The sequence below is a fragment of the Mus pahari genome, chromosome X, assembly GCF_900095145.1.
Source record: "Mus pahari chromosome X, PAHARI_EIJ_v1.1, whole genome shotgun sequence".
Taxonomy (NCBI): Eukaryota; Metazoa; Chordata; class Mammalia; order Rodentia; family Muridae; genus Mus; species Mus pahari.
The window spans coordinates 3953706-3965801 of record NC_034613.1 but is presented as its reverse complement, the minus strand read 5'-3'; the positions used below and the strand labels follow the sequence as shown (position 1 = coordinate 3965801).

Sequence of the window (12096 nt, the reverse complement as noted above, 5' to 3'; positions counted from 1 at the left end):
TGTGTGTGTGTGTGTGTGTGTGTGTGTTCTGTCTGCATATGTGACTGTCCTATTGCCTAAGGAGACCTAAGAGGGCATCAGATCCTCCCAGAACTAGAATTGTAGATGGTTGTGAGACAGCATGGGTGCTGCGAATTGAACCTGGGTTCCCTGAAAGAATAACAAGCCCCTATAACTGTTGAGTCATCTCTTCATCTCACAAGAATAATTAAATTTTTTTCTGAAATATCCCTAGCTGGCCTGAAACTCACTAGACCAGCCTGGCTTGAACTCAGCTTTAGTTTTGAACAATCTAAAATACTTTGTTATTTTAAAGATTTTTCTAAAAATCATCCAAAAGATGCCAACATTTGCTAAAATGTATCTGTGGGTACTTGAGTACAAACAATACATTATAATTTTTATCATCATTTGGTTTTGTTTTGTTTGTGTGTTGGTGGTTCCTTTTGTGTTCAGTCTGCTTTGTTTTTCAAGACAGGGTTCCTCCATGTATCCCTGGCTATCCTGGAGCTCACTATGTAGACCAGGCTGGCCTCGAACTCAGAGATCCACTTGCCTCTCTGTTCCAAGTGCTGGGATTATGGTGTGCAACACCACCACTAGGTGATATTCTGTGTTTAAAAATAGACTTTGTTTTTCCAAGCAATGTCAGAGTCTTAGCACAACTGGGTAGGAAGTACAGTTTCCATAGAAAACTGTGTCCACACTCCGCACCTTTTCTCTTGATAGAAACATTCCTGACTGTTGTGGTACATCTGTTACAATCAGTGAATTTACAGTGACAATCATTCTAACCCACAATCCACTGTGAACATTGCAAGTATGGTTTGCCTTTCTCTGTTTGTTTTGGTTACTAGCCGTATTTCCTGAGGTCTGCAAGTACACCTTCATCTCTTTCTCAGCATCTTATTGCCACTATCTTTCTTGAAGTCCTTTTTGATTCTGCTTTGCAATCTTTCCATGTAATTTATTTATATCGTGTATTTCTTTTTAATTGAGGCCAGCTGCATATTCCATTTGTGCATTGATGGTGCCTGTCTGTCTTAATTTTTCATCTAACTCATCATGAAACTACACTGGCTCAAATTGCAAACTCTTAAATCTCAGACATGGCTCAGTGAGTAAATAGACCTGCCATCAAGCCAAATGAGCTGAGTTCAATCCCCAGGACCCACATGGTTGAAGAAGAGAACTGACTCCAGGATGTTGTCCATTGACCTCCATCTACATGTATGCCCAGACACATGTGTGCACACATACACAGTACAAAACAAGTAAAAATGTAACACAAATTTAAACACAATGCAACACTTTGTATGTCACTTTGCTGCACGTGGACATCATGTCTGACCAATGAGATTTAAAAAAAAAAAAAGAAAAGAAAGTTCTCTGTGATTTTCTAGGAAAAAAACAGGATAGACAAATGTGGAATATATCTTTTGCTGCTATTCCTTCGTACTGTCAATAAATCAGCTGTATATTTCAGGTGCAAGCCCATTTATCATCATAAGGAAAAATAGCCACACATATGGAAAATAAAGCTTGAGTCTCCCAGAAACCTGCATGTAAATGACATCTATGAGTTGCCACCATATCAGCCAACAACTGTCTACATGTATCTGTCATTTTATATTAGAAAATCTTATCTCTATTTATTTAAGCTCCTATGCTTAATTTTCTGAGACATACAACAGAACAACATACTGACTGATGAATATCATATATATGTATCCTTTAATTTTGTTCACAAACACCTATTCCTACAAAGTCAGAATGCACATACACAGATGTCTCCATAAACACCCCCCCACACACATAGAGCGAGAGAACAACAGAATAATTAAAAATTTGCATAACAAACTATCCTCATACTGAGTGACTTAATATGGTAATTACTTAATATTAAATTTTATAAATCATATAATTTGGTCACTCTCAGCTGGTCACTTTCAGGATAGGTTCTGGTCTTTCCTCTAGGTTTAGTCTACGTAGTATAAGAGGCTCTGCTTTCATTGTTTCTTATTCCTAAAGGCAATAAGCTAGGCGAAGAACAGCCATTGCAGGTAGACAGTGTGAGCCCTCAATTTCAATCATGCAAGCACATTTTCTGCTCGCATCACTTCAGCTAACATCCTATTGTCTAAATACATAATTGGTTGGTAGAAAAGTATATTCAATCTTTTGATGGAAGCTATTGTGAGGTTCCATGGCAAAGTCGTAGAAATAGAAAGGGGTATAAAATTGGGACTGTTAATGTGATATATCTCATAGGTAAGATAAACAAATGTGTAACTTCATTTGATTAGTATCTGCTTTATAAAAATGTACCTTGCTTGAATTTTCCTTCTTTAAAAACAATTTACAGAGTCCAAGTGGAGCGAGTGAGTCAAGTGGTTGTTTGGTCTTATCTCAGAAATCCGTAGCCCTTGCAACATGGCTGACCAACTGACTGAAGAGCAGATTGCAGAGTTCAAAGAAGCTTTCTCACTATTTGACAAGGATGGAGATGGGACAATAACAACAAAGGAGCTGGGGACAGTGATGAGGTCTCTGGGGCAGAATCCCACAGAAGCAGAGATGCAGGACATGATCAGTGAAGTAGATCCGAATGGTAATGGCACAATTTCTGACACTGAGGACAAGAAAAACGAAAGACACAGACAGTGAAGAAGAAATTAGAGAAACATTCTGTGTGTTTGGTAAGGATGACAATGGCTATATTAGTGCAGCAGATCTTCACCATATGATGACAAACTTTGGAGAGAAGTTAACAGATGAAGAGGCTGATGAAATGATCAAGGAAGCAGACAGTGATGGAGACGGTCAGGTAAACTATGAAGAGTTTGTACAAATGATGACAGCAACGTCAAGACACTGTATAGAATGTGTTAAATTTCTTGTACAAAATTGCTTATTTGCCTTTTCTTTGCTTGTAAATTATCTGGAAAAGATTTCCCCCCTACTGTCAAAAATATGCATGTATAGTAATTAGGACTTCATTCCTCCATGTTTTCTTCCCTTATCTTATTGTCATTGTCCTTTAACCTTATTTTAGAAAATTGATCAATTAACAAGTTGCATGTGGCTTACTCTGGATATATCTAAGCCCTTCTGCAACATCTGGGTTATACCTTTTAAAAAGTAGCTTTTAGGAACGGTTAAAATGTTATTTTTTGAAGTGTGAAATTGTAGCTCTGCATGAACCATGGACACTCAACAATATGTACTTAAAAGTTGCACTATTGCAAAATGGGTATTTTTATCTAGGTAGTTGAACACTAACTTTTTTGTACTGCTGGTATTGTACCAGAAACACTTTCTTTTACTGTTACTTGCTTTTTCAACTTTCTTTAGCCACTTAAAGAAAATCTGCTTACAGCACAATTTGCCTCAAATACATTCCAAGTTGTATATTTATTTTCCAATAAAAATTACAATAAAAACAATTTACAGACATATTCCTGTCACCTTACTCATCTCTTCATAAAATTTTTGACTGGCTGAATGTTATATGTTGAAAAATTTCTGTAATTATGTAACCACCTAGCTACCCTCTTGAAACATATTTAATTCTTTACCCTTTGTCTGTTTGTCTCTCTTTTTGTCTGTCCCTGTCTCCCTTCTTTGTCCTTTCCATTGTTTTTATTTTGGACAATACAGAAAATAAATGTCTTTAAATATAGGAATATCAATTCTTTGAAATAATCTTCTAAACATGGATTTTCTAGGTAAAAGGTAAGTATATTGTAAACAGAAATGATCAGGATGATTTTCAACTAAGGCCACCTTAATGATAATCTTTCTCCTTTAAATATTTATTGAATTAAACTAGATATGGTAGTATACTCCTATAATTCCAGTAACCAGGAGGCAGAGGCAGGTGGATCTCTGTGAGCTCAAGGCCAGCCTGGTCTACAAAGCAAGTGCCAGTGCAGCCAGGGTTTTTAAACAGAGAAACCCTGTCTTACAAAACAAAACAAACAAACAAAATCTAAATATTGATTGAATTAAATGATTCTAGAAACATTAGTACTGCAACAAACCCCAAGTAATCAAGATGCTGAGTCCAGGAGGGAGGGCTTTGGCTTTGCCTGGCGATTCCTCCAAACTCCTATCATGCAAAGGAGAACGGAAACAGGGTATTTCTCCCTCAACAAAGCTGAATAGAAAGAAGCAGGTAGAGAGTGTCACAGGGTCAGCTCTTGGGTTAACCAGGCCTGGTAGAGCTGTGTCCAAGCAATGCATGTGTTTCCTAGGGCTGTGATAATAAAGTGTTATAGACTCAGTTATTTGTAACAAAAGAAATTTTCTATCTGGGTTCTAGAAGCCAGAGGTCCAAAGTCAAGCTATTGGAGGAGTTCTAATAGTTCTTTATTCCCGAAGTTGATTTGTTCCATGCCTCTCTTCAGCCTCATGTGTTGGCCAGCCTCGTTCTATTTATAGACATATTACTCTGATCTCCACTGCCATCACCCCATACTCTCCTTTCTTGTTTGTTCTCACATGGTGTTCATTCTAGTTAAGGTACAACTCGAACCCATTATGATCTCATCTTAAGTAATCATGTACTCAAAAATTCTACTTCCAAGTAAGTTCACATTCTGGGGGCCTGGGACTATTCAAGCATAACACTGTTCAGAACAGTGAACTCTGTTTGCCCTTTTGCCCAAGTTCACAGCCATGTATCAGTCAAAATATATCATGCACAGTCTTGACTCATTCCAATTTTGAGTCCAACATCTCAACTCTTGGAGAATTTCACATACAGTGAAATATGATTATATACAGCCCTGATTTTCTTCCTCCAACTCTCCCCATATCATTGCTGTGTTCCTGTCCTAATTTTACACCCTCTTCTTAAAACAATAGTCATTAGTGCTGTACACATGTGTGTCGGTGTGGGGCTATCCAGTAGAGCATGGGCAATCTACCAGTGACTACACACCCAAAGAATGCTTCTTCTTCCCTTCTCCAGTAGCTTACAGATGCCAATAGTTTCTTGGTTCTTAGAGGTGGGGCCTTGTGAGCTCCTTCCCCATCCATGTTGAAATTTTGGTGGCTTACCTTATTTAGGTCTGATGCTGGTATCTATGGCTGCTGTGAGTTCATTAGTACAATAACTATGTCATATGAAGAGAGTATTTCACACCACTCTTCCCCATCCTCTGGCTCTTACATTCTTTCTGCTTTCTCTTCCTTGAGTGATCTGGGACAAGGGAGGATTGAGGAACTGATAAAGATCTCATTAATGGATGGGTATACACAGTCACATATTCTCAGTGTTTTGACTACTTATGAATCTCTATACTGAATGCTGCCCACTGCACAAAGAAACTTCTCTGACCAAGATAGGGGGCTGCTCAAGTCACAACATAACTAGTAAGCAAAATAACAGTGATAGGTTCCACACTTAGGCCTGTAACCTCCTTAGGTATGGAGTCTTAAAACATTTTTTTTTTAAATTTATGGGTATGAATGCTTTGCTTCATATACATGCACCACATGCACATGGAGGTCAGAAGAAGGCACTGGATCTGTGGAACTGGAATTAGGGGTGATTATTAACTATCATATATACTTTGAATCAAATCTATGTCCTTGGCAAGAACAAGTGTGCTTAAGTCCTGAATTCTGTTTCCAGCCCCTACCCACACATCACAGACCTGAACTTTTTTCTTTACATCTAGACAACAGCCCCTCCTTGCCTCATCAGTCTCCCCAACCCTGCACCTCCCCTCTCTACCCCATCCACTTCTCTTCTGTTTCTCTTCAGTAAAGGGCAGGTATCCCATGAATACTAACCAAACATGGCAAGCTGCAGTACGAAGAGGTACCTCCCCTTGTATTAAGGCTGAACAAGGCAACCCAATAGGAGGAAAATGGTCTAACAGGCATGCAACAGAGTTAGAGACATCACCAGTTCTCATTGCTAGGAGTCTCACAAGAAGAGGAAGCTACACCATTGTAACATATATGCAGAAGGTCAAGGTCAGTCCCATACATACTCCCTGGTTGTCCATTCAGTCTCTGTGAGCCATGATGAGCCCAGGTTAGCTGATTCTGAGGGTTTTCTTGTGGTGTCCTTGACTTCTATGACAGTTATGGACTTTTGAGCATGATTATAGTACCAGGCAAAGATTCCCTCCTGTAGTGCAGGTCTCAAATCAAAACAGAAATAGATTAGTTACTCTGAGAGCAGTCATGTGACTGTTGCACTAGAGGGTACACCTTCCCTTTAAGGTTGGTATTCTACAATTCAGGAACAAATGCTAGATATGACCATTGATTTCTTTTCTCTCTCAGAAGCCTACATAGCACATTATAGAACTATGGAAACTAGCTGGAAGGGAGGAATTTTCCTTGTCAATTTCAGATTAGTTTCTCTATATCCTGTACCCAAAGTGTGTGTTCTCAGCAACAGGGTCTTATAAACCTGTTATAGCAGGTAAAACTCTCTTAGTCAATATTCTGTTGCTCTGAAGAGACAGCACAACCATGCAACTCTTATAAAGAAAAACATTTCATTGATGCTGACTTAGTTTCTCAGGTTTAGTTCATTATAGTCATGTAGTCATGGGGGGGGGGTAAACATGACAGTACATAGGCAGACATGGTGCTGGAGAGGTAATTAAGAGTTCTGCATTTGGATCAGCAGATAGCAGAAACAGAGAGAGAGAGAGAGAGAGAGAGAGAGAGAGAGAGAGAGAGAGCCTGACTTGAACATCTGAAACCTCAAAGCCTGCCCCCAGTGACACACTTCCTCCAACAAGGCCACACCTCCTAAGGCCACTCCCTATGCATTCAAATATGGGCCTATGAAGTCCATTCTTATTCAAACTGTCACAGTAACCAAAAACAATGGTAATAGCCTGTTCTGTTTGGGAGATCTCTGGAGCCTCCCTGATTAATAATTCATAGGGATGTATCCCATGCCTGGAGCTGTGACTTTTATTTAATAACTCATGTCTTCTAGGAGTAACATTTTCTACCCTTGCAGGGTACCACCATTTAAACTCACTTTGAAAGTAAACTGATTTCAAAATCCATTTCTTGGTTTATTATTCTGAATATCTAATTTAAAATGTTTTAAACCTTCTTTTTATTTTATGTGTGTGGGTTTTTTGTTTGTATGTATGTCTTTGTACCATTTGTGTGCAGTGTCTTCAGATGCCAGAAGAAAGGGTGTAAGATTTCCTGGGACTGCAGTTACAGAACATTGTGAACCACTGTGTGCATGCTAGGAAGTGAATTCTGGTCCTCTGAATGAGCAGCCAGTGTTCTTAACTACTGAGCCATCTCTCTTATGCCTTACTGTTTTTATTTCCCCAAAGTCTATGTGGTCTCTGCTTGGCAGACAGTAGCTTAGATTAAAACGGGATAAAATTTAGAATTTAGTTCTTTGTTCCCAGAACTCACATCTTGACTGCTTAACAGTTACAAAGGGCAGAGGATGGTTCTTCTGATGTATGTTTTTCTTTTAATTAGTGTGAGATATCTATTTTCAATTTTTCTTCTTGTTATAGGTGAGAGAGTTGGTGGGGTTGCTAATGCCTATTTGTAAGTCATTCAGAGTTCTTCCTTCATTTTCCTGTCTTTACATGGTGGCAGTTTGGAAAGGATCACAGCTTAACATGAATGTTCTGATTGTAGCCATGTTTTATATATATATATATATATATATATATATATATATATATATATATATTTACCTTCCCCTCAAAAAATGGGCAAAATCCATGATACAACTGTTTTAGACATTAAAGCAAAAGGAATGGATGCTCCTTGAGAGGTAGGAAACACACATGGAGAGAATTGCATTCACATCACCTTTTTGATCATGGTGCTGGAATGTGGACATCAAACTGACTATACCAGGCTCACCGAGCTGAAGAGATCAGTTTTGGTCAGCTGATACACATGGAGTTTTTTGAGGGAACTGAATGAAACAGGTTCTACAGCAGCAGTTTCCAACCTGTGAGTCCTGACCATTTTGGGGGTCCAATGACTGTTTCACAGGGGTTGCATATTAGATATCCTGCAATCATATATTTACATTATGATTCATAAAAGTAACAAAATAGTAGTTATGAGGTAGAAACAAAAAAAATTTTGTGGTTGGGGGATCACCATAACCATAACATGAGGAGCTGTATTAAAGATCTCAGCATTAAGAAGGTTGAGAACCTCTGGCTTGTAACTGATATTGTCTTAAGACACAGACAATGACAAAGGTGGTAGACACACTGTCTGATTTCAAAGGTTACTTTAAGGTTATAAATATCAAAACATATAATAAGACACAGTGAAAAAGGCAAATAAGTAACTGAATATACAAACAAAGCTAGAAATGCCAATCAATTTTCAATATAAAGGCCATGAGACTGTAATAGGACAAAGAAGTTTCAAAAAGCCTTGCTAGAGCAAATTGTCATCCATATGCTAAAAATAAACTTACCTTACACCATACATAAAAACTGCTTGAGCTAAATCATAGGTCTAAATAAACAAGATAAAAATGTAAATTTTGAGAATGAAATGTAGGGAAGGAACTATCATTATTACTTTGGGGAAGACACAATAGAAATTAATTAATAAAAAGTATAAATTGAGCCTGACATGGCAGCACATGCCTGTAGTTCCAGCTAATTTGGAGGCTGAGGCAAGGTGACTTGAGTCCAGGAGTTCTGGACTGCAGTGTGCTGTGCAGATCTACGATGTGGCCTCACTGAGTTTAGAATCACTATGGTAACCTTGTAGGAGTCAGGGACCACTAGGTTTCCAAAGAACAAGCTTCATCAAGATGAAAACTGCTCATCCAATATCAATTAAGAAAATAAAAACACAAACCATTCTGGGAGAAGAACATATTCACAATATATTTGTCTCACAAGGGACTTACACCCAGAATTCATAAAGAATGCTTTCAATAATAAAATGAGAAACAGTCCAATTTAAATCTGCATAAAAAATTGAAAAGAATGGTTGTTAGCTGGGGGTTCGGGACTAGGGAAAATTCATCAAAGAGATATAAAATTTTAGTTAGGAGGAGTAAGTTCAAGAGATTTATTGTACATCATGATGAAGATAGCTAACAATATATTATACCCTTGGAAAATTCTAAAATTACATATAAACTGTTCTCACTATAAAATGATAGCTGTGAGAGGTAATGAATATGTTAATTAGCTAGACCAGTCATTCTACAATGTGTATATACTTCAAAACAGTATGTGTACATAGTAAATACATACAATTTAGTTAAAAATTAAAATGAATACATAAGTTAATAAAATATATGAAAAGACCCCCATGAAAGAAAAATATATGAAGGCTAATAAGCACATGAAAATGTGTTCAACATCAAATGTAATTTAAAACTACAATATTATGCCACTCCATAATCACTAAAATAGGTTAAATTAAGTCCAGTAGCATTATATTTTGGTGAGGATATAGATGAGCTGAAATTCAACCCTCATGCCATGGTGTAGAATTGTACGACTATTTTGGAAAAATGTCATTTTATCATAAAGTGAGACTTAATAACTGTTGTATAGTCACTGATTCCCCTCCGATTTATTTCACAAACAGACTTGTCAAGAGTGGTTAAAACCACTCTGTTTATAATAATCTCAAATGGAAGCAACCAAATACCTATTACCAGAAGATCGGGTAGCTCTCACTGGGAATCATCGATGACAAGGAGGCAGAAAGAATGTAAGAGTCAGAAGATGGGAGGAGTGCTATGTGATACTGTCTTCTGAACATGACATGGACAGCACTGTACTCATGGCAGCTATGCTTATCTGCAGAGACCCCCCCCCCCACACACACAAGATCAAGTAAGCCAAAGTTCTGCCACAGCAGGCTTAGATTGTCTCCAGGCTCCGCCCCTTACTGCGAAGCTATTGGCAGTTGGTAGCTGATGAGGGAGAGAGGATCATTCTTTGAGGCTAGGACCACTGGAAAGATTCTTTTGCACCACACCATTGTACACATGGGCAGCACTCACTGTTCTTACAGGACTATCAAAAGAAAACAAAGACACAAAGTTAGAAGGAAAGACATTGGAGAGGGATGAGTAGGAGGAAGGTATGGGGGTAGATATGATCACAGTTCATTGCACACATATATGAAATTTTCTAGAATAAAGAAAATATTGGGACTGGAGAGATGGCTCAGCGGTTAAGAGCTCTGACTGCTCTTATGAAGGTCCTGAGTTCAGATCCCAGCAACCATATGGTGGCTCACAACCACTCATAATGAGATCTGATTCCCTCTTCTGGTGTGTCTGAAGACAGCTACAAGGTACTTACATTAAATAAATAAAATTTTTTTAAAAAAGAAACTATTGAATAAATAAGTTGCAGTATATTTACAAAGTGGAATAATAGTAAAATGACTATAATAGTAAAATTGTAAATAGTAAATTGTAAATAGTATAATAGTAAAATAATAGTAAAATTGACTATACCTTGTGCTGACTAATGTTTATGTCACCTTGAAATAAGCTAGGATCATCTGAACCTCAATTGAGAAAATGATTTCATAAGATACGGTTGTAGGGAGCCTGTAGGGCATTTTCTTAATTAGTGACTATTGGGGTTGGGCTCAGCCTATTGTGGTTGGTGTCATCCTTGGGCTGGTAGTCTTGGGTTCTATAAGAGAGCAGGCTGAGCAAGTCATGGGGAACAAGCCAGTAAGCAGCATCCCTTCATGACCTCTGCATCAGCTCCTGCCTCCAGGTTCTTATGTTTCTGCCTTGCCTTACTTCAGTGGACTGTGATTCAGGATATGGAAGCCAAATAAGTCTTTTTCCTCCTTAAGTTTCTTTGGGAGCACGGTGTTTCTTTCATCATAACAGTGCAAAAGTAACTAAGATGTACATAAAAGATCACATAGAAATAAAGAATAGAAATTAAGATAATCTGATAATTTGTGTACACAGAGGCCTGAGGAAGGAATTGGATCCCCCGGATCTGGAGTTATAAACGTTTGTGATATGCCTGGCATGGGTGCTGGGACTCAAACTCTGGTCCTCTATAAGAGCACAAGGTACTCTTACCCACCAAGCAATCCCTCCAGTCCCTGTAAACTCATAACCTCTTACCAGGTACATGGTTTGTGAATATTTTTCCTATGGCATATGTTATTGTTCTTTCTGTCAGCTTATTCCTTGATGTGTAGCTGACTCTGGCTTTGTCACAGTCCCATTTGTTTGTTGCTTCCTTTCTTGCTGCATGTTTGAGGTCATAGACAAGAAATCATTGTCAGTCCCATGTCAAGGAGCTTACCCTATGTTTCCTTAGGTTTGACACTTTCAGATCTTACACTGGAATCTTTAACCCATTCCAGGCTTATTTCTGTATCTTGTGTCAGACGATGCTCAGATTTCTCTTTTACATATGAGCATCCAGTTTCTTCACTACCACAGAAACTCAACTGATTTTTTAATGCTGGTTTTATGAATATAAGTACAACTTCACTTGCTGGTTCTTACAGTATTTGGTGGTGTCTCTGGGGTTTTCTGTATGTAAGATCATGCCACCATCAAATAGAAAGTTTGACTTCCTCTTTTCCACTTTGTAAGCCCTTTGGTCATTGCTCTCATGAGGACTTCCTGTACTATGAGAAATAGAAATAGAAGTGGCAAGAGTGAGTACTTTTGTGTTATTTCTTATCTTAGAAGAAAGGCTTTTTAACTTCTCCCCATTAAGTATGATGTTAGCTGTGGATTGGTCATCCAGGGCTTTTATTACACTGAAGTTCCTAACTTTTTTTTGGGGGGGGGGAGTTTTTTTATTATTATCATTTTCTTTAGTTACATTTCAAATGCTATCCCGAAAGTTCCCTATACCCATCCCCCACCCCTGCTCCCCTACCCACCCACTCCCACTACTTGGACCTGGCTTTCCCTGTGCTGGGTCATATAAAGTTTGCAAGACCAAGGGACCTCTATTCCCAGTGATGGCTGATTAGGCCATCTTCTGCTACATATGCAGCTAGAGACACAAGCTCAGTGGGTACTGGTTAGTTCATATTGTTGTTGCACCTACAGGGTTGCAGCCCCCTACAGCTCCTTGTGTACCCCATTTT

At 38.4% G+C, this 12096-nt stretch overlaps 1 pseudogene; it reads left to right on the top strand.

Annotated features, from left to right (window-relative positions):
* The first annotated feature begins 2413 nt into the window (after positions 1 to 2413).
* LOC110313715 lies at positions 2414 to 3061 on the top strand (annotated as a pseudogene).
* The last annotated feature ends 9035 nt before the right edge of the window (positions 3062 to 12096 follow it).